General features: G+C 46.2%; 1 protein-coding gene across 1 annotated transcript in view; it reads right to left on the bottom strand.

Annotated features, from left to right (window-relative positions):
• The window catches only part of ADARB1 (adenosine deaminase RNA specific B1), a 259,557-nt gene extending 253,789 nt beyond the window's left edge, over window positions 1–5,768 (bottom strand). The window contains exon 1 of the mRNA XM_073633480.1: window positions 5,385–5,768. The gene's annotated coding sequence lies outside the window, so the exon portion shown is untranslated. The remainder of the gene's footprint in view (window positions 1–5,384) is intronic.
• Window positions 5,769–21,574: the final 15,806 nt, after the last annotated feature.

The raw sequence follows: 21,574 nt of genomic DNA, 5'->3' as shown, positions 1-21,574 counted from the left end.
ATGATCCATTTGTGGACTGTCCGCAATGTACTACAGACAGGCGACCTGTACTGGTACATCGCTGCCTGTTTCTGGGGTTTATGGTGCGCGCATGTGCCCCCCCGCATCTCCCAAGCTATCCTGTCCGACTGCAGAGCCCAGGAGTGTTGCGACCGACAACTGCGTTACACAGAGGAACCGATTTAGTTACTCCCTCTCTTTGTGACCCAGAAAATTACAAGGAATGCATCACTTCCGGTTTCAGCTATTTCTTTACCTGGCCATTAGCGACCAGGAAAGCAGCCAGATGGATCTGTGTCCGATTAGCTGCTTTGGAAGCCAGGAGAGATTTGCCTATGTATGCATGCAATAAAATTCAAATACTTTTGCCAAAAAAATTTACGTTTTAAAAACTGCTGCACAAATACCGTGTGACAAAAAAAAAAATTCCAAACCCATCATTTTATTGCAGTGTTTCTCAACTCCAGTCCTCAAGGCGCCCCAACAGGTCATGTTTTCTGGCTGTCCATTGTTTTGCACAAGCGATTTGATCAATTTAACTGCCTTAGTAATTACCACAGCCGTTTCATCTGAGGGAAATCCTGAAACCATGATCTGTTGGGGCGCCTTGAGGACTGGAGTTGAGAAACACTGTTTTATTACATAGGGAATCTGCTATATATAATTTTTGGGGTGTTCCAAGTAATTTTCTAGCAAACGAAATGTAGATTTGTACATGTATGTGTCAGAATTGGCCCGGTAGGGAATTTGTTAAAGTCACAAGAAACCAGGAGTTAGGTTTTAAATAAGTGACAAACATTCTCTAGAAAATAGACTAAAAACAGATTACCCAGCCACCAAAAAGGCAGGTAGAAATTTGGAACAATGAAAGGATTGTATAAAGGCGAGGCGCACACAACTGAACGATTTATAGTAAGGATGTAAAGTGGTCTCTATGATTAATAGGAGCTATCAAAAGGCTGCAAACTAGCAGGTATTAACTAAAGTCACATGATTAGCATACTTTATGCTTAAGGAACAATAAAGCAGGTTTTTCAGGCATGTCACTAATGATTACAAACATTCTGATCATTACCATATAAAATTGTTTTTCAAGCATCCCATATATTCACACATCTAAAATATCAGAATTAGCACTTCATGGCAACAAAAGATGTCATTTCAACGTCAGCCAATCCATCAAATGAACAGAATGGTTTAGGTCTCTATGCAATGTCCATCTGTCACATATTTCATACATTAGGATTACATGTCAAGCTCCTTCTAGTTTAGGATGGATTCTACAGTCTTACAATGTAAAAAAAAAAAAGAAGAAAAAAAAAAAAAAAAAAAAAAACACAAAAGCCATTCGGAGCAGCAGTCTTACTGCTTACCTGACAAAAGAAATGTGCACATCATTGCAAAGGACATACAGGAAATCCCTGGCAAAGTATATTTGATTTTTCTATTAAAAAGACATAATAAAGAACAGTCCTTTTCAGTCCGTGGAGAGGTCCTATTTTCACTTCTCAGCTGGCCGCTGCACCATGGAAGCATGCTAGCTATAAGCTATGGAGGAATATGTTAGCATGGTGCTAAAGGATGCTGTGATCAGCTTTCTAATGACAGGATCCATGTGTGGGGGATGGGGCAAGACTACTGCAGCAGGCTTTCGGGATGCACAGCAATTTAGACATCAGTTTGCTCCTTAATTCACAATCAAAGATTTACTGTGGAGCCCCCTCACTGTTCCAAATGAACCCCAATTCCATCAAAACCCAAGAACCTTTCCATGCGCAGGGTTTTCAAAGATCACCCAGTGCTACTATAAAGCCATATTCAATAGAAATGTATATAGACCCAACTCCATGCAAATGTCCTGCTCCTTAAAAGTTGGAAGTCCGATTTCAGTAACAGCAGATCTGAACACTATATTTACATTGCATCGCCAACCAGATCTCATATGGTAGGGGGACACAAGGTCATTTGATGCATGCCAATCAGAATAGACCCTGGAAAAGAAGCAGCAGATGGTCAAACTGGCTATAAATTAAGCCCACTATTTAATACTATTGTTTATAAATACCGTGTGCAAAGCAACAATCGTTGCTAGAATATGTAAGACTACATAACCTTTAAAATTACTTCTAAAGCTAAAACAAAACAAAACAAAAAAAAAAAAAAACAAACAAATCCATCCAGTACCCAACTGATCAACTAATTTAAAAACGTTAACTATATAAAACCTAGAAAGCATACATCTAGAAAGTCTGTAGTATTTGTTCAATAAAGCAGTGCAAACAAACTATGGGTACAAAGTGCAGCAAAATAAAACAAGTCATAAGATTTTAGGTATAGAAGGTTAAAAGCAAATGGTTGCAAGCTCTTACTGCACGACTAATCACTGCGCCATTTCAATATAAATGCCTGGAAATTACAAACTAGGATTCCATGTAAAGCGTTCTTTTGTCTCAAATGGTTCACACAACTGATGGTAGGCCCTATTCACACTACAATCCAGACATGCTGTAACATCTTAAACCGTACCCAAAATGCATGGGAAGTTCCCTATTATTTTTAATGGTGCGCCTCTCATTTATACATTTAGTGCAATGGGTATTAAATGTCACTGGTTGCATCTTTGCTGTGTTTTAAACAAAAGCTTCTTCCATAGGAAGTTGTAAAACTGACAATGTGCGCATTATGTATGAACTACGCACAAAATATCTTGCCTCTGGAACATCCATGCAGAAAGGTGTATAAAAAAAAAACACACAAGAAACACGCTAAAGCACATTCATTTTTAGTGAATCAGTGTAGGGATGTGGCGATACCTGTGCAGATACCAATAACGTAGTACAGTGCGGTGCGATTTGAGCCCATACAAAATGAACTGGCTCAAATTCGCACTGTAAAGAATCTTGTGTAATTTGAACAGGAATGCTGTGCGATTTCCATCCAAATCCCATGCGGTTTCCCCCCACCGCTCCGATGTGAGCCCAGGCTTGTCAGAGACTTCAGCCTGGGATCACACAGGAGTAGTGGGGGGGAAAACAGCATGTTATTCAGACAGAAATCACATTGCATTCCTGCTCAAATCACATGCGATTCTTTGTAGTGCTAACTGAGCGCAATCATTTTGCATAGGTAATGGTTTTGGATATCGTACAAATGCTTAGCATCAGCACCAACACCAGTATCGGTGCAACCCTACATTGGTGTTAATGGGTTTTTAATCTGAGGGTTCCTCACAGATTACACATTCATTTTACATGTAATACAAAGAAAACAAAAACAGAAAAGCTACATTTTATCAACATGGAAAACAATGTTAGTTCAGACTTACAAATAAAACTCAGTGAATAGAAGTGTTAGCTGCAACATCTCCCTTGTGCTCTACAAACTTGTACTTTCATCTAGGAACAGTTAACCATCTACCAAATCATTGAAAGCCACTTTGCCATTTAAATTCAACCTGGCAGCAACATTTTTCATCCAACTCCTTCAAGGGAAAGATTTTAACAGGATCTAAAGTCAACCAATACCGAAAAACCTAAAGCCAACCCATTCTCTAGTCTGTTTCACGGAACCCTTGAAAAAGTTCTCAGGTCTAAAAAGGAACACTATATTATTATTATTATTATTATCATCATCATCAGTACATTTCTGTCATCAATAGGTTGTGGAGAAGGGGAAAAAAAAAAAACAAGATCAGATGTATTTAACAACTCCCAATACACCCAAGACTTCTAGTTCTTCTAAATGGTGACAGGTTCAGTCCTATGACTTGGCCAACTGTCACATTAAAAAGCAGGTTTACGGGCCAAGAGTAGAAATATTCACTTTTAGAAAGTCCTTTGACGGACCCACCAGATTTCCATCACTCAAACACTGGTTTGTGACCACTTTATATGTGGTTAGTCACATTAGGTGTTCTATAATGGCAAAAATTGGTGTTTTAGCACTCATCCCAGTAGCTCATTTGATTCTGTACTCTTCATTTGAGGAAGCTACTTAAATGAGTGCCGTTGCACCTTCATACTTGTTCTCCAGAGCACTACCACTCTGAAAAGCTGGTTAATGAGCATTTGTCACCCATAGTTAGTCACATTCACCTGGACACGGTTCTGTAATGTCAGATGTTTGCCTTGGGACTTATCCAAGTACCTTTTTCAGTTAAGTAATGTTCTTCAGTTGAAGAAGATACTTGAATGAGCGCCAACATATCTCTAGTCCTCTATCGGTTAGTGTGCATTTGTCACCCATAGTTAGTCACATTCACCTGGACGTGGTTCTGTAACATCAGATGTTTGCCTTGGGACTCATCCAAGAAGCTTTTTCAGTTAAGTAATGTTCTTCAGTTAAAGAAGCTACTTAAATGAGCGCCAATATATATCTGACCTCTGTCTCTCTGATGGTTAGTGAACAATCACCAGCAGTTAGTCACATATCCTGAACATGTCCTGTAACATTGGAAGAGGTTTCAGCCCTCGTCCAAGTAGCTACTTCAGCTCTGTAATGATCTTCACTAGAAGACGACGTTCATTGAGAGACAACACATCTTCAGCATTACAGAAGAAGTCCAGTTGAACGTGGCTAACCACTACTAGCTATACCACGACTTGAATGAATAAGAACGTGTACAGATGTACCAATGAAAAACTTACAAAGTCACAACCACTCTTAGGGTCTCCTCAGAGGTTGCTTGGGATTCCTTGAGCTGATTGACCTCCCATTTAATGGTGCCTACATAGTCCTGATGCCCATACCACTTGGCAGAGCCAACAGCATGGTACCAATGACCTTTTTTTTTAGCTGTCAGCTGGGCATTCTGACCATCACTGTATGGGGTATTTTTCCCCACTGCCCTCAAATGGATTTAGTAAGGGATCCCGAAAGCTGAAAATTACTTTAGGGGTCCCTCCAGGAAAAAAGTTTGAGAAAACCTGCATGTATGTGGTCATTTTCTATTGAAAAAAAACAGAGTGCGGATGTGGCATAAACGTATCTGTACTAAGGGAGGTCATCTGTTCTGATCATAACAGATGGTCCCACACCCAGGCTTTATCCTGTCATTCATTTAATCACAGCAGGAATAGAATAAGAAGGGTGGGAGATCTTTTTTTAGAAGACCATCAAGGCAGCACATGTCTAAGAACAAGGGTCATTCTGGCCAGATGATGGTGATCTTCAATGATACAACTGAATAAAAACTGGGATGGGTGGGAGAGGGGGACCCCAGACCCGGATGGGTGGGAGAGGGGGACCCCAGATCCGATGGAATGGCAGCAGCCTATACAATGTTCATGCCATCATGTATGTGTGTGTGGGGGAGTGGGGGGTCCATAGAATGTAATGGACACGTGACATGACAGGGGATGACACCCCGGCCAGAGGCTCCTCACCTTGTGTGCTGCACGGTGTCCGGGTATCACAGCGCTCTCCTCCGCTCCACACTGGGCTCTCTGTGTCAGCAGACCGGCTGTGATAAAAACGGAGCCGACAATCACACGGGTGTCTGCCTCTTCCAGTGCTGCTTCGGTGCCGGTTCAGCAGTGGTCCGCTCAGGTTGTGAGTCAGGTGCACGCCGCCTGTATGCCGGAGCTCGGTGCTGTGTATGTCGCTCTCAAACGAATACAAGCATCCCCTATGTGCGTGCACGCTCCCATGCGCTTGCCCGCAGCCCCCCTGCCTACACTGCGCACGTCCAGTCCTTCACTTCGCACGTTCCCGATCTCCTGTGCGGGAGAAGATTGGGGAATGTGTCCCCGCCCCGGACACGCCCCCTTGCGCGTCACGGGAGCTCCCTAGTGCCAGAGCGGCTTTATCATTTTCTCCCGCTGTCTGCTGCGGCCGTGTCGCTTGTCCCCGCCTACTATCACCTTAACCCCTTCCTTCCCACGTTAGCACGCGTTCACTCTTCCTGTCCAATGGAAGCTCTAGTCAGCGCTGTCTTGTCGCGTCTCCTCGTCACTAGAAGTTAACCCCTTCACCATGTCTTCACGTATGTGTGAACCATGGAGCTGTGTGCACAATGTGACGTCTGCTGTGACCCCTTCGCCCTAATACTGGGTGCTTGAACCCCTTCACACCAGGGGCATTTTCTGATAGCAGTGAGCCTGTGTGAAAGACTTGTAAGGTTGGGCCTTACAAACAAACATTTCCAGGCCAGCCTGCAGACATGGGGCTTTCTTTGTGCTTGGAAATGTGTTTGTCAGTGATGTGCATTGCCTTTCCATGTCCGCCTCGCTGCAAAAAGCCAGTTAGAAATTGGAGTGCTTGTCATTATTTCTATAGGTTGGGCCCCCTGGGCTGTGAATGACAAAATGTGCCAGTGGCAGCTGGTGCTATATTTCTGGGAGGGGGGCGGCAATCAATCGGCATCACTTATTACTAGGGATGAGCGAACGTACCGGCCCAAGCATGAGTTCAGGCCGACATTGACTGTTCGCCGAACACCCGAAATATCGGGCCAGTCGACCGCTTGTTCGGCCTGCCGAATGACCACAATGCACTGCACAGTGCATTGAGAGCCCTGATTGGCTGAAGCAATAAAAGCTTTGCCCAATCAGGACACAGAGCACTTTTACAGCCATGATCGGATGCTGTCATGATGACTCTATCCAATCATTGCGCTTAGCCCCGCCCCACCCTATAAAAGTATTCTTTCAACATTTTTAGGGTGATGTCGGTGTGGAGAGAGATAGAACAGGGCTCCTTTCAGTGCTCATAGACAGTGTGCTATTCTGATTCTATTGTCAGCATAGAATATCAGATTAGTGTGAATCTAGGGATAGTTCAGTGAGTGTAGTGACCGTTTAACATATTATATTTCTTTAACGTAGTTTATTTCATTGCATTACTGCAAGTTTAATGCTGTATATTTCTGTGCATGTTTAACGCAGTATATTTCAGTGTGTTACTGCAAGCTTAACACCATAAATTTCAGTGTGTTACCTTCCGTTTAACGCTGTATATTTAAGAGCGTTACCTTCCGTTTAACACAGTATAGTCCAGTGTGTTACTGCAAGTTTAACTCCGTATATTTCAGTGCATTACCTTCCGTTTAACGCAGTATATTTCAGTGCGTGACTGCAAGTTTAACGTTGCATATTTCAGTGTGTTACGTGCCGTATAACGCAGTACATTTCTGTGCATTAGTGCACGTTTAACACAGTATATTTCAGTGTGTTACTGCAAGTTTAACAAAATATATTTCAGTGCGTTACCTTCCATTTAGCGCTGTATATTTCAGTACATTATCTTCTGTTTAACGCAGTATAGTTCCAAGCGTTACTGCAAGTTTAACACCGTATATTTCAGTGCGTTATTGCAAGCTCAACGCTGTATATTTCAGTGCTTTACTGCAGGTCTAATGCCGTATATTTCAGTGTGTTACCTTCTGTATAATGCAGTATATTTCAGTGCATTACTGCAAGTGTAATGCTGTATATTTCAGTGCGTTATGTCCCATTTAACGTAGTACATTTCTGTGCGTTAGTGCAACTTTAACGTTGTATATTTCAGTGCGTTAACTTCAATTTATTGCATTATAATTCAGTGCCTTACTGCAAGTTTAACCCTGTATATTTCAGTGTGTTACATGCAGTTGAACACAGTACATGTCTGTGCGTTAGTGCACACTTAACGCAGTATATTTCAGTGTGTTACTGCAAGTTTAACGCTGTATATTTCAGTGTGTTACATGCCGTTTAACGCAGTATATTTCTGTGCGTTAGTGCACAATTAACAAAGTATATTTCAGTGCGTTACTGCAAGTTTAACACCGTATATTTCAGTGCATTATCATCCGTTTAATGAAGTACAGTTCAGTGCGTTACTGCACGTTTAACGCAGTATATTGCAGTGCATCAGTGCAGTTTTACTGATGTATATTATAGTGTATCAGTGGAGTGTGTCTTTGTAGTGAGTACTCAAGCTAAAGTGCACCAAACACCACTTTCCATTGATTGAAGTGCCTCCACAAACACATTTCCACATCTTTATTAAATTTTGTTAATAAGCAACCCCCCCATCATGCCTGGGATGACAACAAGGAGAGGCAGACGTTCCCATGGCACTGTGAGGGGATCAGCAGCATATGTGTCCACAGGCAAAGGTGGACGTGGTCAGTCCTCAGGCAGGGCATAATTTCTTCTGATTAGCGATGTTGCCCATGCTATCCAGCCACAGCATGCAGAGGAGATGGTGGACTGGCTTACTAAACCATCCTCATCACCCAAGCAACAGACTAGTGCACAGTCCACGTCAGCTGCCAGAGTCGGTAAACCTGCCTCCTTGTTCACACGTCAGTTGAGTTATTTGAAAAAAAAGCGTCAGACACTTGCTCCTTTGAGGCACAGCCATTACTTGATTCAGATGTTTATTCTGATGTTGAGGAAGGCAGGAACATGAGCCTACAGAGAGGGGAGAACACTGGTACACAAATGGGCAGTCATGTTCCTCCAGCAACAGCGGATTGCCAGTTTGGCTCCAGTGGTAATGAGGATGGAGGAGATGATGATGATGAGGTCGCTGACGCAACTTGGGTGCCAGATAGAGCAGAGGAGGAAAGTGAGGGTGAGGCACAAACCCAACTAGGCAGCCATCATGGAAGGTTAGAGAGCAGCCACACTATTCCATCACATTGTGGAGCTGTTATCTCCCTGCCCACTTCCCACAGCTTGGCTGTCTGGGCCTTTTTTAGCACACGTGCAGCTGATCGCACTGTTGCAATTTGCAAACTTTGTCTAAAGCACATCAAGCGTGGCAAAAACACCAGCCATTTGGGTACCACATGCTTGACAAGGCATTTAACCTCCCACCACTCAGCCCGTTGGCAAGAGCACCTGAAAGCCACACAAAACTGGTGCAAATCTGTTCCTCTTCCTTACTCACCTCATTCTGCCTCCGCTATACCTCATGACCTCTCTAGCTGCCTCCACTGACAGGGATGATGGTATAGCGCAGGGTGTCCCAGGTCCTTGCAGCACAACTGCCAGCAGCACACTACCAGCTGTAGACTGTAGCTGGCAAATTTCTCTGCCCCATCTGCTGCAGCGAAAAAAAAAATACAGTCACTGCCACCCACATGCCCAGCATCTAAATGCAAGCTTGTCAAAGCTGATGGCTCTACAACTTCTGCCTTTCCATCTGGTGGATTCTGCCCCCTTCCGTGAATTTGCAGAATGTGCTGTACCACAATGGCAGGTTCCCAGTTGCTATTTCTTTTTTTCTTTTCTTTTTTTTTATATACAAAATTACATGACCACATATGTCTAATTTTAAAAAGAGATCCAACAATATTCATCAGAGACATTTATATTTTTATATATACATATATATTCCATTTCTGCTCGCCCCTCCCTCCCCCTCCCCTTGTCGGTCTCCTCTACTCTACTCCTTTTCTTCTTATTCTCCGTTTCACTTCTTCCCCTCCAACATCTATTCTATCAGTTTTTCTGTATACTTTACAGTTTTCTTATAGTCTGTTCATTTTTCCCAAATACTATTGAATCTTTCTGCTTGGCCCTCCTCCCTGCTACCAAGATGTTTCATTTTTAATATATGGTCTATTCTTTTGAAACATTCCTTTATAGTAGGTTTTTTCAGGTCTAGCCATTTTTTCGGTATTATCCCTTTTGCTGCATTCAGTAGATATCGGGTCAGGGTTCTCTTACATGTTTTTTTGTAATATTTATATTTAATGGAATAAGCACACCCATGGGTCATTTGGGATTTCCTCTCCTGTAATTTCCCTTATGTAACATCGTATATCCTGCCAGTACTCCTTTATTTTTGTACATTCCCACCAAATATGGGTCATAGTACTTTTCTGGTTACAGCCTCTCCAACATAGAGAAGATTTACTTTGCTGGTATTTTTGAGCTATCAAGGGAGTTATATACCGTCTCGCTAGACATTTATAGTTTGATTCTTTTGTATTTATGTCAGTATCGTAATCATGTACTGCACACAGGACTTTGGTCACTTGTTCTTCCAGTCGTATACCCAATTCCTCCTCCCGTTTTCCAATGAATGGAGACGCTCCCAACTCCCCCATCTCCGTGAGTATTCTATAGATCTGGGATATTCTATGTTTTTTTGCTAGCTGTGAGTTACATAGTTTTTCAATTGGATTCCCTCTGATCTAATTGGTTGTGATAAAGAGGTCACAAAGTGTTTTAGCTGGGAGAACCTCCACTCATTTATCTTTATCGCTTCGCTTTTATGCCTTATTTCCTGCATTTTCCCTTTAGTCACTATATCTTTTAATTGTGTGTCTCCGATCCAACTTCCAAAAAGTGCGCTTTTACCCCGTAAGAAAAAAATTGTCTCTGATAATTCTATTGGTGGTGAATTATATTCCCATCTTTCTTGCCTGTGAATTATATCCCAAACTTTAAAAATATTTCTTGTTAAATCATGTCTAGTGTTCTATACATTGGTGGGATCCCAGTCACTATTTCTTTTCACGCAAGGCCATTCCAGCTCTGTAATATCACGAGGAAGGCAATGTTGTGGCATCGTTGGGTAAGGCAGTCAGCCACAAAGTCCATGTTACTGCTGATAGTGGTCCAGCAAGCATGGTCAGGGAAGATATATTTTGTTCAAAGTACACTGGGTAACTCTGCTCGCAACTCGGAAGGATGCAGGACAGGGCTAAGTGCTGCAGCTTTTTGTGCCCCCACATCTCCATACAGTCAATGGTGATGATGCGAGATTTGTCAGCTCTACCCCCTCCTCCTCCTTCATGCCCTCCTCTGCTGAATTTTCCTATGAACCACAAGTACCCCCTAAGCGTTCAAGGGGTTATTCAATTTGTCGGGCTAAATGGTGCCATGCAATACTTCAGCTGGTGTATCTAGGGGCGCAGGAACCACACCGAAGCAGAGATTCTTGCAGATCTGCAGGGGCAGGCCCAGAGGTGGTTCAGGCCATGCCAGCTGGAGCCAGGAATGGTGGTGTGCAATAATGGCACAGACCTCCTATCCGCCCTGAGACAGGGAAAGTTGACACATGTGCCATGCCTGGCACATGTCCTCAATTTGGTGGTGCAGCGTTTACTAAATAAGGACCCAGGGTTGGAAGATCTGCTAAAGCAGGCCAGAAAAGTCTGTAGCCATTTCAGGTGGTCATACACAGCCAGTGCTCGGTTGGCTGAAATTCAGCGGGAATTCCACCTGCCCATAAACCAACTCCTTTGTGACATGCCCACCAGGTGAAACTCGACGTTTGCAATGCTGCAGCGTCTGCATATGCAGCAGAGGGCCATCAACGAGTACCTGTGTGAGTATGGCACAACAACAGGCTCAGGCCGGCTTGGCTTTTTTTCCCCACGCTAATGGCTGCTCATAAAGGATGCATACACTGTACTGTCACCATTTGAGGAGGCCACGATGAAGAGCCATGACAATGCATGTATCAGTGACACAATCCCTGTTGTGTTCCTGCTGGAGCAGACTCTGTATGGCATTATGGACAGGGCACTCAAGGCAGAGCAGCTGGGGGAAGAGGAGAACTTCCTTTCCTCTCAAGGCCCACTTTATGCAGACACCATTGATCCTACACCACAGAACACACAAGAAGAGAGGAAGGAGGAGGATTCTGGCAATTTTGGAGGCACTGAAGCAAAGGAAGACATACGTCAAACAGTAAGAGATGGTTTTCAATCCCCAGAACCCTTGGGAGTAGTACGGGAGTCAGTTCCAGATACTGTAATCCTGAGTGACCCTGAGGAGTCTGCTTCTCATGCCTCTGCAAATTTGCAGTGCATGGGCTCCCTCATGCTTCAAAGACTGCGAAAGGCCCCATGAATACATGGCGTAAAGGAGAAGGATCGCTATTGGTTGGCAACCCTCCTTGCCCACCGTTACAAGGGGAAAGTCTCAGAATTCATCCTGTCCCCACAGAGAATGCAGAAGATGAAATTTCTTGAGGACACATTAAAGAGGAGTTTATCTAACGTTTTTCCCGACTCTGGTAGGTTACAGTGTCGTGTAAAACATAGTTTTTAGGCTTCTGTTGTTCAAGAGAGGAGCTGTGGAGAAAGCGGCCGCCTAAGTGATGCATTTCACAATTTTTCCTCACCACCCAGGGCTGTCAGCTTCCACATCCCATCAAAATGAATCAGTCATGATGCCGATGTGGCTGATTAAGTGTTTTTGGGATGTGGAATCTCTGCAGGACTTCTAGGCTGCCTAGCGTTGTGGGTGTTGATTTCAACTGGAAGAATGTTTTTGGTGTAGGTTTCATGGGCAGAATTAACACCCAAAGACCAATTTTTCCGCACCTGTTTGACAGGTGCATATCATTACAATTTTTGACAGCAAGGCCAATTCTTGCTTTCATCAGGAACGTCCCTCAGAAGGAGGAGGATCCTGCGCAGCGGCGCGATCCAGATACGATTTTGTCACCCGGACACGCCGCATCTCAGATCAGCAGGAGGGCTCTGTGATTGGCCCTCCTGATCACATGATGCCCGTGTCCAATCACAGCCATCATGTGATGTAAACAGAGAGCTGGTTGCTAGCCGATCGGCTCTCCTCACACATTAGTTGTCGGTGAGGAGAGAAGAGCGGATTGCTGCAGCTGGCTGGTGATCAGTGTGTATGAGCTGTTTTTTACAGCTTTTTACACACTGATCACCAGCATAGTAACACACAGTGTAAAACACAATGTCCCCAAAACACATGTCCCCAAAACACGTCCCCACATAGTAAAAACACCTGTCCCCCACATATATCCCAGTAAAATCACGTGTCCCAATGATTATCTGCACACATATGTCCATGAACAGCTGCGCACATCTGTACATGATCATTTGCGTACATCTGTCAATGATCACACGAACCAATTATTATACACTTAACGGGATTTTTTTTTACCAAAAACATGTAGCAGAATACATTTTGGCTTAAATTTATGACAAAATTCGATTTTATTGGATTTCTTTTAAAATAGAATAAAGAAAATATTGGGGATATTTCCGCTCTTTTTTCGCTTATATCGCAAAAAATAAAAAGCAGAGTCATGAATAAATACCACCAGAAGAAAGCTCTATTTGTGCAAACAAAATGATAGAAATTTCATTTGGGTACTGCGTAGCATGACCGCGCAATTGTTATTGAAAATGCAAGAGCGATGAATGCTGAAAATTGGCCTGGGAAGGAAGGGGGCGAAAGTGCCCAGTATTGATGTGGTTAATCAAGAGTATAGGGTTACAGTCTGAAGGCACCCACCGACACCCAAAGCATGGAGACATGGATGGATGGATGGGGGCATTTGCTCTGAATACTAAAAATAAATTAAAGTGTATCTTCACTGCATCTGAGCACCACAAACCAAACACGATTTTTAATTCATTTTTAATATTGAAATCAAACTCCCCCATCCATCCATCCATCCATCCATCCATGTCTCCATGCTTTATTTTGTTGAGAAATCACTTTGAAAAACCTCCCCTAGCATTTCTGGCCGTGGCAATCTTGAGTAAGGGCAGGTGATTCATGTAGCATTTGATGGATGCGTAGTACACGTTTGTGTGATTAAAAATACACAGGCCTGTTTTTGAACTTTGTGTGGCTGGTCCATGCAAAGATTTTGAAATGCTCTTGTGCCTTTCAAATTGTATTCTTTTCTATCGCTAAAAGAGTGAAGGCAGCATTCCATCTGGTCGTTTTTATTTTTTTATTTTTTCGTTTTTGGGAACTATGAAATATCTCCCCCACATTTGTATCTAAATGTTTGTCTTTGTTTCATTGTTTGTATGTGGTAACAAAATGTTTGAACCTCCCGTGACAGCCCTCTTGCGTGTCGCGGCTGTTGTATTTTAGGAAAAAAAAAACGTGAAAGTAAGATTTACAGAGGGTTTAGTTATTATCGGTTTTGTGGAATGTCAGTGACAATTTACCAATGTACATGAATATTGTATTGTTTACCATTCTTTGAAGGATAGAGTAATAACTTTTGTTTATAAGTATCTTTTCAGGTCCGAAGAGTTTCTGAAAGTGTGTGTACAGGTGTATAAGAAGGTAAAAGTGTGATAGGCTATTTCACTGTTTTATTCTGCACCATTCTAAACCCTGCATGTCTTCCTCCAGTTTGTAATGAGGAGGGAAGAAAAGGGGGGATGAGAGTGGTGAGAATAACACATTTTCAAACCAACAATACTAACCACTCTAATTCTAACCAAGTTTGTGCCAAGACTGTCTTTCTTTGATGAAATTTGAATCAGCAAGCAGCAGTCTGGTCAAGGAAGCTCCCATCCCAGATGCTAAGAACCTTTTTGTCACTGGTTCCAGGTATTACACCCCAGATGGTAAGCCATGCACAGGTTATGCAGTGACCACAGTCCCGATGTCTGGGTTATTGTCATATGAGGTTTGTTTGAAGGTCAACCAAAACCAGAATGGTACTTTCCTCATTAGCTGTCACCTACATTCTCAGTCGATGGGGTGGGTGCAATCACTGTAACATGAACTTCAAAAGGTCCACCACAGGGTTCACGAGTCCATCCTGGACCCTGACACAATAACCAGTTTACATTCCTTCCAACCAGGTAACTGGGTCATTGTAAAGAAGGTTGAGGGATGAGACCACGCCAGCCACTGCAAGAAGCGGATCAACTACAAAGAGTAGAGGAGTATCTTTGTTCATTTATATTTTTTTGTTTAATAAATTTTGGCAAGGGTAACGATGAAAAGCATCTCAACTAGCTAAGAAAGAGAACAGGAACATGTGGGTCGGGTATTGGTGCCCCAGCGATGACGGCGGTACATGCTATATGTGACGTTCATATTGGCGTGAGGAGTTTTGACAGACTAGTAAAATCCAAACAGACACCTGCCAATAGAACTTAACAACAAAACATTTCTAGAGGGTAAAATTAATTATAATTTTAACAATAGCTCTGGATCTTGCCAGCTTTGGTATCGGGATAACTAGGTAGCCCACAAGTGTGCTACAACTGTAGTTTGGTATTAATGTGGATCTACAGCTTATAAGGTAATTTCCCGTAAGGCAAGAGGTTCATGTGTATTGATGAAACTCGTCCCAGCATCTTATGTCACGGCCGATCGTGAGGATCTGATGGCGCGAGAGAAGGTAAGAATGGCAGGGACAGCTGGAAGGGAATTGCTTGTACACATTGGGGGCTTGAGCTTATGAAACGCTTGAACAATTTCTCATCCATTGAGGATGGATGTTTTCATGTAACGGTTGAAGCTACAAGGAAGTTCTCACAGTCCAAGGGGGGTTTCTGGGAATTCATAAGTAAAGATTGTTATATCTGGATCAGGGATAGTAGTAACAAAGTTCAGGCCCATATGGATAAGGTTTAGGTCCCTACAAGGCAAAGCCAGAGCTATAGATAGTGAAGGTTGGAATCCTTTTTAAGGGGTTGGGAATCGTTGGAGATTTAATTTTTATCTTGCAGCGGATCATAGTGAAGGAAGTAGGGGTATATATGCTCATGTTGTTTTTGTTTCTATTCCTTCTATATGCCATGATGAGGTGCTCCTGTTGCCTGATTGGACGCGTCACCAGAGCCTGAGCAGATGACCACATCTTCCCTGATGAGACGCCCCGAAGCCCAACCCACGTACAAGACACAGAGGTTCCGACACAGACCGACCGGCGACTACTACAGCTCACCACGTCATCTCCAACAGAGTCTACATGTCAAGCCGTGTTTTACTTTTTATGGACTAAGAAGAAGATCAGGATTCATCGAGGGACACATGGGATCATATGACAAGAGGAGGGAACTGTTGTGGAAAATTTTATATTAATGTATTGTCATAAGTCTCCCAGTGTCTGATCTCTTGCAGTCCAATCTAAAGAGCTGACTGGGGCAGACCGACGCTGGCTGATACCTGTTAGGTAGTGGAAAACTTCTTGGTGTTTGGAGAGAAGTGTTTGCGGAGAGAGAGGACATGTCCGCCAGCAAAGGGCTCCTGTGCAATGCACAGAACGATCGTCTGGTGGGGATGTGTTCACTCTGCAAAGACATTATCGGTTTAGCGGTGGTTTGCTCTTGTCACCCCTGGTATGCCTGATCAACATGTTTGGGGTGCCATGACATACACCTGCAGATAATATCCCATGCACGAGGAACTTAATCATCGTCATTTAGTATATTGTATCATGTCCTGTAGTAATTGGTGGTTGTTTGGTGTTCTGTTGTTAAATCCTTATATGGTCATTGATATCCTGTGAGGTCACAAGCTTTGTAAGAGGTGTGTTTGGCTGTTGGAGGCCGAACCCTCGAGCTTTGGGGACTTCCTGTTATGCTAATAAAGAGTGAGCACACAGCTGAGCAGGCAGTGTGATCGTGGAACTGGAACCTTACACATGTGTTTTGTCTAGTTAGCTGGATGTGGCACACACCAGAGGATGGATACGATCAAAAGGTGAGATGCATTTATATCATTAGACGAAATTGTTATTATGATTAGAAACAGGAGATTTGGCTGTGTGCTTTGCGTACAACCACATTTCGCTGACAACACACAGGGGGACACTGGAGGGAGAGCGCACACACACAGGGGGACACTGGAGGGAGAGCACACACACACACAGGGGGACACTGGAGGGAGAGCGCACACACACAGGGGGACACTGGAGGGAGAGCGCACACACACAGGGGGACACTGGAGGGAGAGCACACACACAGGGGGACACTGGAGGGAGAGCACACACACCAGGGGACACTGGAGAGAGCACACACACCAGGGGACACTGGAGGGAGAGCACACACACACACAGGGGGACACTGGAGGGATGAGCGCACACACAGGGGGACACTGGAGGGAGAGCGCACACACAGGGGGACAATGGAGGGAGAGCGCACACACCAGGGGACACTGGAGGGAGAGCACATACACACAGGGGGACACTGGAGGGAGAGCGCACACACACAGGGGGATACTGGAGGGAGAGCGTACACACACAGGGGGACACTGGAGGGAGAGCGCACACACACAGGGGGACACTGGAGGGAGAGCACACACACAGGGGGACACTGGAGGGAGAGCGCACACACAGGGGGACACTGGAGGGAGAGCGCACACACACAGGGGGACACTGGAGGGAGAATGCACACACAGGGGGACACTGGAGGGAGAAAGCACACACACACAGGGGGACAATGGAGGGAGAGCACACACACACAGGGGGACACTGGAGGGAGAGCACACACACACAGGGGGAGACTGGAGGGAGAGCGCACACACGCAGGAGGACACTGGAGGGAGAACACACACACAGGGGGACACTGGAGGGAGAACGCACACACAGGGGGACACTGGAGGGAGAGCACACACACACACAGGGGGAGACTGGAGGGAGAGCGCACACACACAGGGGGACACTGGAGGGAGAGTGCACACACACAGGGGGACACTGGAGGGAGAACACACACACAGGGGGACACTGGAGGGAGAGTGCACACACACAGGGGGACACTGGAGGGAGAGCACACACACGGGGGGCACTGGAGGGAGAGTGCACACACACAGGGGGACACAGGAGGGAGAGCGCACACACAAGGGGACACTGGAGGGAGAGCGCACACACACAGGGGGGCACTGGAGGGAGAGCACACACACAGGGGGACACTGGAGGGAGAGCACACACACACAGGGGGACACTGGAGGGAGAACACACACACAGGGGGACACTGGAGGGAGAGTGCACACACACACAGGGGGACACAGGAGGGAGAGCGCACACACAAGGGGACTCTGGAGGGAGCACACACAGGGGGGCACTGGAGGGAGAGGACACACACAGGGGGACACTGGAGGGAGAGCACACACACACAGGGGGACAATGGAGGGAGAGCACACACACAGGGGGACACTGGAGGGAGAACTCACAGAAACAAGGGGAAACTGGAGGGAGAGCACACACACACACACACAGGGGGAGACTGGAGGGAGAGCGCACACACACAGGGGGACACTGGAGGGAGAGTGCACACACACAGGGGGACACTGGAGGGAGAACACACACAAAGGGGGACACTGGAGGGAGAGTGCACACACACACAGGGGGACACAGGAGGGAGAGCGCACACACAAGGGGACACTGGAGGGAGAGCGCACACACACAGGGGGGCACTGGAGGGAGAGCACACACACACAGGGGGACACTGGAGGGAGAGCACACACACACAGGGGGACACTGGAGGGAGAGTGCACACACAGAGGGGGGCACTGGAGGGAGAGTACACACACACAGGGGGACACTGGAGGGAGAGCACACAGGGGGACACTGGAGGGAGAGCACACACACACAGGGGGACACTGGAGGGAGAGCTCACACACACAGGGGGACACTGGCGAGAGAGCACACAGGGGCACACTGGAGGGAGAGCACACACACAGGGGGACACTGGAGGGAGAGCACACACACAGGGGGAGACTGGAGGGAGAGCGCACACACACAGGGGGACACTGGAGGGAGAGCACACACACACAGGGGGACACTGGAGGGAGAGCTCACACATAGGGGGGCACTGGAGGGAAAGCACAAACACAGGGGGACACTGGAGGGAGAGCACACACACAGGGGGACACTGGAGGGAGAGCGCACACACAGGGGGACACTGAAGGGAGAACACACACACAGGGGGACACTGAAGGGAGAACACACACACAGGGGGACACTGAAGGGAGAACACACACTCAGGGGGACACTGAAGGGAGAGTGCACACACACAGGGGGACACTGGAGGGTGAACACACACACAGGGGGACACTGGAGGGAGAGTGCACACACACACAGGGGGACACAGGAGGGAGAGCGCACACACAAGGGGACACTGGAGGGAGAGCGCACACACACAGGGGGGCACTGGAGGGAGAGCACACACACACAGGGGGACACTGGAGGGAGAGCACACACACACACAGGGGGACACTGGAGGGAGAGTGCACACACAGAGGGGGGCACTGGAGGGAGAGTACACACACAGGGGGACACTGGAGGGAGAGCACACAGGGGGACACTGGAGGGAGAGCACACACACACAGGAGGACACTGGAGGGAGAGCTCACACACACAGGGGGACACTGGCGAGAGAGCACACAGGGGCACACTGGAGGGAGAGCACACACACAGGGGGACACTGGAGGGAGAGCACACACACAGGGGGAGACTGGAGGGAGAGCGCACACACACAGGGGGACACTGGAGGGAGAGCACACACACACAGGGGGACACTGGAGGGAGAGCTCACACATAGGGGGGCACTGGAGGGAAAGCACAAACACAGGGGGACACTGGAGGGAGAGCACACACACAGGGGGACACTGGAGGGAGAGCGCACACACAGGGGGACACTGGAGGGAGAGCGCACACACAGGGGGACACTGAAGGGAGAACACACACACAGGGGGACACTGGAGGGAGAGCGCACACACAGGGGGACACTGGAGGGAGAACACACACACAGTGGGATACTGAAAGGAGAACACACACACAGGGGGACACTGGAGGGAGAGCGCACACACAGGGGGACACTGGAGGGAGAGCGCACACACAGGGGGACACTGAAGGGAGAACACACACACAGGGGGGCACTGAAGGGAGAACACACACACAGGGGGACACTGGAGGGAGAACACACACACAGGGGGGCACTGGAGGGAGAGCGCACACAGGGGGACACTGGAGGGAGGGCCCAACTGCTCAGTCCGCCCCTGACACTAGCTTAGGCATTTCAAGGGAATTGTGTTTGAGCCTAGTCATGGAAAGAGGGAAGGGGGGGGGTTCTCTGGAGCTACCTCATGCCATTCCTACACTCCTTGAGAGAGGAAACAGTATAAAACTGCTTTCATTTACCATTGGCCCAACACCCCCTAGGGTTGCCATATATTGTGAGGGAATGCCAAATACCACAGTCTTCCTTCTGCTACACTTTACATTCCCACAATTCCTCAGTTGTCTATACTTGGAAAAGTACTTTAGCTACACTTAAAGCCTTCCAGGCCCAGTATGTCATCTATCACAGGAGATGTCAAATTTTAAGGCTTCACCTGCGGCTACTACAGACTATTCCCACAGTTCACTGGAAGTCTTCATCAGGCCTAACACCTTGAACAATTTTAAGATGTTGGTCCCTAAAGCTGGCCATACATGAATTGAAATTTGGCCGGTTCGGCAGGCTGTTAGGCCATACACGTTCATGAGTTCATCGACTTTTCATAAACGGGCTTGTTGGTTTTTTTTCACGCTCGGTCATCGCATGCAAGAGAGAGTACAAAGACATAGTGGGGAGGATTTACCATTCCAGCTCGGTTCACATCTCCGTTCGGAGCGTCTCACAGCAGGGGTCCGGTGCGTCTCACAGCAGGGGTCCGGTGCGTCCCTGTTTACCATTTTAGTCCGAATTTTTGGCTGAATTGGGACCTGAAATGGACCAGAAGATGCACAGGACTCCTGTGCAATTCACTCCGCAGCCATCTTAGAGCTGTGTGAACTGGCTTCATTGAGAGCCAGGCACAGGCTCCTGACATGCAAATTGGATGCTGGAAAACCCGCAATAGAGACATGCACGGAGCAGATGAGGAACGGAATCAGTGTAGGGCATACATGACAGGGTGAGAAGGGGAACTGGTCATAAGGGGTTAACATATTTAAAGTAACATGTTAGTACTGGCAATTACCTTATTGGCTCAGAGGAGGGTGTGACGGGGTGGGGCCAGTAGTCAGTTGTACAGAAGGGAAGGTCCCAGGACACTTGCTGAGAGGATATCGTCAGATGAGCATCCCTCCCACCCACCCTTCTTAGTATTGGGTTTAACCTTGTATTGTTTTTATTAATTTGTTTGGCGGTTGGGGTCCTTGATGGAGATCTATTCATGGTTATTGGGAAAACGGTGGGGATCCATCTGAGGTATGGCGTCCTCGTGTGGGTATGGTACAAAGCATATCAGTGTTAAGACCGGTGGGTGTCTGAGGTCAGCTGGTTTAGGCTCCGAGCCGGTATTTGCAGCTGGGGTCGCAGCCCAGCTATCTGGTGCCTCAGACACAAAATAAATTCGGCAAGGTGGCACCATCAGGGACCTCTAATCTTGATAGCAGGATAAGTCAGTTATGGTTATGTTTATAAGAAAGTGTATGTTTAATAAATAGGCCGTGTTCGGCCATTTTAACTCCACTTATGTCTTGCATGGTCATTATTGATAATTAGAGGGGGGCAAGTGGGGATTACAGAGGTAGTACAGTAGCAGGTGAGCTCTTACCTACCCTAGTCATGTGAACCCAGCCTCCATCTTGAATGTGTGGATGGGAAAATTGGTTCAGTTTTTTCACTCAGCAGCTTGGCTGAATGAAAAAAAAATGAAAAATAAACGGAGCCATGTATGACCAGCTTTACTTTCGTTATTTTCAACCAGCCTTATTTATCATAAAGTTTAATCCAATAAAAACAGATAACTAAACAGTCCATAAACACATATTTAGAAACTGAAAGTGAATCTAAACTCCCTATATGTCTATCAAACATAACAAATATTAATCATATACTGGGTGACCAGCCTTCAAAAGTGGTTTTACCACATTCCTAAAGTTATATCAACACCAACAA

Source organism: Aquarana catesbeiana, linkage group LG06 (genome assembly GCF_042186555.1).
Source record: "Aquarana catesbeiana isolate 2022-GZ linkage group LG06, ASM4218655v1, whole genome shotgun sequence".
In the NCBI taxonomy this organism is placed as follows: Eukaryota; Metazoa; Chordata; class Amphibia; order Anura; family Ranidae; genus Aquarana; species Aquarana catesbeiana.
Note: the sequence above shows the minus strand (reverse complement) of the source record. Positions and strands in the feature narration are given on the sequence as shown.